Consider the following 5,303-nt stretch of genomic DNA (forward strand, 5'->3'; position numbering starts at 1 on the left):
GTTTGATTATTCCCCCAGAGGGGTTTTAAAGCTGCTTCTTGATTTTTGGAGCATGGCAATGTGTTCCTCTGGCCTTCTGCCCTCTGCCCTCAGTGCCCAAGCACAGGGTTTGGGTTTATAGTTTTGGATGCTGCCATGTCAGTGGAACAAGTCAATAACATTTCCCCCCTGCTGCTGTCTAATTTTGTCCTCCTGGTGCCTTGCAGATCTCCCCAGCCCCAGCAGGAGAAGGAGGCACCAGCCCAGCCCAGCAGCTCGGAGCCAGGGAGCTCCAGGGAGAGCCAGAGCTCCACAGCCTCTGACAGCTCCAGTGAGAGCAGTTCCAGCTCCAGCGAGAGCAGCTCCAGTGACAGTGAGAGCAGCTCCAGTGACAGTGATGAGAACCTTCCAAAGGTGAGTGCAGAGACTGTGGAGAGGCTCCCACAGCCCCTGCCCACTGCAGGGTGGTGCCTCAGGAAGGAAGCAGATGTTGTACTTCCCCTCTGTTACCAAATTCTGCCCAGTGTGTCCTGCAAATACTGATTGGTAAGACCCCTCTCACTCCAGTGAAGGCTTAGCTATTTGCCACAGGCTGGTTTATGGTTTTTTATTCAGCAAATATCCATCCATGGTGCTCAAGGAGCAAGTCAGTGCACATGGCCTGTTGTTTTAGAGTCAATTCTTCACAGACCAAAGCCCAGGCTTTATCACCTATGGGCAAGAGTCCCTGGGCTCTGGTGAGCTGTGCTAGAACAGAAACAACCCAAAAAGGCCTCAGCCTTGAATCCTTCTTTTCTCTCTTCGTTGGCAGCCTGAACCACCAGCTAATAGAAAGTGGCACCTTGACGTCCTGATGGCCGAGGCAAAGCGAACAGCAGCTCCAAGAGAGGGTGCCAGGGAAATTGCCTGTGGGAATGGGCCTGAACAGGGGGACAAGCAGGAGCAGGGCAGCAGCAGCAACTCCTGCCAGAAGAGCAGTGGCCAGGTGGCTCAGGCTCCTCAGCAAGCTCATCTTCAGACTAAGCAGAGCTGCCTGGAGCCTCCTGGGCTCGCTGAGGAGACCTTGCCCAAGGAGTCTGTGGCTACCAAAAGGCCTGGAGAGCCCCTGGAGCATGACAAATGCAAAAGAGTGAGGAAGGAGGAGAGTGAGCCTGGTCCTGTGGAGGTGACAGAGCAGTTGTGGAAGGATCAGCTGAATAAAGACCCAAAGCTGGCACTTCAGGAGCCCTCTGAGGAGAGAAAGGAGAAGGGCTTCCCCCCAGGCCAACACCAAAGGCTTTTTGGACCCTGAGCTGCGGGGAGATGCTCAGGAACGTGATGCCCTCATCCCCAATGGCCACAGGTCTGGGGATTTCCACCAGGAGAAAGTGCCCTCACCTCCTGGGGAGAATAAATTGTTCTTTCCTCCAAGGAAACCGGATTTGAAGAGAAAAGAAATGGAGAGTCCTGAGGAGTCCCCCAGAAAGAAGAAGGTGAGAGGGGCAGGGAGAGGTGGATTTGGACAATGGCCAAGGTGATGTTTGAAAAACCCATGTGGAGATACCCTTCATAGGTTGTCACTAGAGCCATGATCCTTCTCCTCTAAAGGTTGCTCCAGTGTGTTATTTTTTGCTGTTTTCAACCAGAATCTGTCAAACTAAGTTGTACTGGTCTGTACTTTATGTGAACTTTCAAGACCTGACTGTTTTTTTCCCCTCTTTTTTCTTTCTTCCTGTTAGAGAGAAGACAAGGGGGGCACTCCCAGGAAGAAAAAGGAGTGAGAAAAAAAATTCCCCGAAAAATGCCAACCTTCTGCTAAGAAAGTCTCCAGGAAACTGAAGTGAGTATGCAGTGGTGGGATGTGTAAATCTAAGTCTCTCTTCAGAAGGGTAAGACGAAGAACTGTATCTTCTGTCCAGACACTTGAGAGTTTGCTTCTCATTTTGTGTGGTGCCTTCTGCAACTTCAACTGCTGCAGATTGGCCTTCACAGTGCAGAAAGCAGCTCTGCAGGTGTAGGTGGGAGAGGGTAGGGAGCCTTTCCCTTCTGACATCCTCTGAAAGCTCAGAGGCATTGGGGGTGGTGTTTGGCTGGGGGAAGGGATATTCCAATTGTGGTAGGAATGGAAAAGCTTTAATTCTGGAGTTCCTTCCTCCCTTTGCCTCAGGGGAAATGAGCAGTCTTAGTCATGTGCTGGCTTTTGGGGTGGGAGGGGTAGGAGGTGTTTTTGGGCAGAGGGGGCTCTTGGGATGGTGCTGTGCTCTGTGACAAGCTGTCCTCAGCTGTGCCAAGGCAGAGCAGCTGGAGAGCACAGGTGCAGGGAGTGGGGACCAAAGGGAAAGGTGGGTGCTGAAAGGGGAGAGGACTGTCCCATGCACAGCAGAGTTAGGCAAGAAGTGCAGCCCCACATCTGAGCCTTCTCACTGTGTTTAACTCCATTTCTTCCTCTTCTGATGCTGCAATCCATGAGCTGGGATTCACTACCTGGTATATTCTTGGAAACTTTGAGAAGCTGACTAAAAATGGTGGAAATGAGCAGTGGTGAAAGAAGGTTGAGAGCTATTTGGTGCTGCTTCTTGCTGCCAGAGTTCCCTGGTCATCCTGATTTCAGATGATCAGAAATCTGCTAGGCTGCTGTGTTATTGAATGGTAAAGTCTCTGCCAATTAAAAGTCCCTCTCACTTGAAACCTCTCAGCTTTGGAAGTGTTGTCTAGTTGAGACACTGACAAGCACTGGTACAGGATGTAGCCAAGTTTTTAAGAACATTATATGTGCATCATATTAATGAATTTCCTTCTCTTGTCCAGAGAGGAAGAATGTGGTGCTGCCACCACTGCTGGACATGACTGCTGCACAACGTGCACCAAACTGGACCACGATGACCCAAAAGTGACCCAGAACCGAGACTGACAACCTGGACCTGCCTGCCATGGACAACCCTGCCAGGAACCAGAACGTGCCTGCCATGGACAACCCTGCCAGGAACCAGAACCTGCCTGCCATGGACAGCCCTGCCAGGATCCTTTGCCAAGCACAGGAAAGTGGAGGAAGATCACAAGGTGCAATCCCAGGATATCAGCATGGGTATCCAGGAGAGCGGGCTGGAGGATTCCTGCAACCTATGCGTGCTGTGTGTTGTCTTCATCCCCTCAGATAAGTAACTATTTCTGAGCAACTGCAAATACAAGACTGGTGTAAAAAGGAGTGTGTTTATAAAGAGAAAAGGGTGCTTTAGTTAAAAATAAGAAACAGCAAACCTCTGGGTGTGGCTGCAACCTGGGCCTGAAGTTTTATAGCTCGCTTAGAAAATTGTTCATAACCCTTCCATCTTTGCATTTCTGGGTTATAAAATTGGATTTTACTGGCTGGTTTTTTTTAAATTTGGCTGTTTACTGTTGGTTTGTCGGCATCTAGGATGTTTGGGGGAGGGTGGGCTGTGTGTTAGGCCAGGGTGTGCACAGTGTTCCTGTTGCCTTCTAACAGCTCCTTTTTCCCTCATAATTTTCCAGGCTGCAGGCGTCACTGCTCTCTGCCACTGAACAAGGAAACCTGCTGCTGAATTTCTCCATGCTTGGGAAAAGTTTAATGGTTGCAAAGCATTGTGAGTTGCCAAGTGAGAATCCAAGGTTCCATTTCCATTATTGGAAGGATTGCTGGGGGAGAGTGGGAGAGCCTGGAGCACGGACTATACCTGGGACAAATGAACATTTTCTCTAGAAATTTAGAAAAGCTGGGCTTTGGAGTTGCTTTAGGCATCTCTCTCTGACCAGCTTTCTCTCTCTGTGTTTTTTCAGGGATCTGCAGGGGATGAGAAGAATCCTTTCCCAGAGATTTTTCTGCCAAATGAAGACAAGACAAGACGACAGAAGTTTGAACAGTAAGTGTTTGTTTCCCAGCCTTGCCTGTAGTTCCTGAAGACACCAGGCTTGGCTGGCACTGCAGCCACCCTGGTTTCTGCTTCCTCATTGCTTCCTCATTTTGGGAGCAAAGAGAGAGGGAGGGATGGGGGAGAGCAGCCCCATCAGGGCAGCACCTGCTGAGTAGCTTGGCTACAGATGGGCAGCCCTGGGATTTTTGACTCCTTGCTGGGCTTGTGACCAGTATTTGCCAAAAGGAATTCCTAGAGTTGCTGCTCCATTTTTGATTGTACAGTTTAGTCATTGCAAATATTGTGTTGTCCTGTGGTGCAAGCAGTGGGGAATACTCAGAAGCTGTAACCTGCCATCCCACAGGGCCTTTGCAGTGTCATTTTCCATAAGACACAAAGCTTTATGGAGTTTCATGGAGTGGGCTCCTGTGGGAAAAGGGATGCATTGCCATGATCTGCTGGCAAACCTTGCAAAAGAAAATAATCAGGATGTGCCTGGCAGAAGGGCTGGGAGGCTCTAAAAATCTTCTCCATAAAGATGCAGCTGCTAAAAGTCAAAAATCTGTGCAAGTTCTCTTTGAGTAAAGTGACTCCAGTCATTGACTGTCTTCTGCCAGATGTGCCTGTTGGATGAACCCAACCAAATGTTTTCTCTATCCCTCCTTTTGTTCCAGAGATTTCTGCTGAACAAACCAAGAGAATGTGACCAGGAGCCAGCCTGACCTCAGAGACTGAACGAGACAGAATTTATAGTGACTCTGACTGGAACCCAAGTGCCTTTACTGGGTCTCCAGGATGTAAATAGTTCCATGTTCTCTGTTTTTTTTGGATAGTTCCATGTTCTCTGTTTTTTTGGAGCCTCAGAAACAGTTCTGTTTTGTTTATTTTCTTACTGTTCAATGCAAAGCACCTGCATACTTTTGTGTTTGTTTTAAATACAGTTTTAAGTTCTCTTCGTTACCTTAGGAAGACTTTGTGGGTTTTGAGGGTAATGCTTTTCTGCCTTGCAAAAGAAGAGATGGGGGGTGGTACCTGCCTTTAAAATGACCAAGTGCAATGAATTTTCTGAATGGCCCCGTGTGCTGATGGTCTATGAATGTTGAATATTATGAATAACTATTATGAATAACTAACAGGACAATATTCACACCTCTCAATGACAGGAAATCTGCATTCAGATTGTTACTGAGGATCTTGCTCAGTTTTACCCTTGTCAGAGCCAAGTTTGGGTGGCAAAATGACACCCCAGGTGTGGTTGGAAACAGCTCTACCTGTCTCCTGTGCTGGAGGGATGGGACTCACAGGGAGGATTCCGACTTGGGCTGCTTTTTGGCATTTGGGTTGGTGAGGGTGGGAAACTGCAATGGGATTGGGCCTTGTTGTGAGTCTGAGAGCTTCCAGGGAGAGGAATCTCTTCTGATAAAGGAGGGATTAAGTGGCTGAATGTGCAATGTAAGGCACATTTTTCATTTGGGT

General features: G+C 48.6%; 1 long non-coding RNA gene across 1 annotated transcript; it reads left to right on the forward strand.

The window, feature by feature from the left end:
* The first annotated feature begins 3,227 nt into the window (after positions 1 to 3,227).
* LOC117007670 lies at positions 3,228 to 4,907 on the forward strand. Its single transcript, XR_004420187.1, has 3 exons — positions 3,228 to 3,560; positions 3,754 to 3,836; positions 4,502 to 4,907. It is a non-coding gene; the product is annotated as an uncharacterized LOC117007670 (long non-coding RNA).
* Positions 4,908 to 5,303: the final 396 nt, after the last annotated feature.

Source organism: Catharus ustulatus, chromosome 26 (assembly GCF_009819885.2).
Source record: "Catharus ustulatus isolate bCatUst1 chromosome 26, bCatUst1.pri.v2, whole genome shotgun sequence".
NCBI classification, from domain to species: domain Eukaryota; kingdom Metazoa; phylum Chordata; class Aves; order Passeriformes; family Turdidae; genus Catharus; species Catharus ustulatus.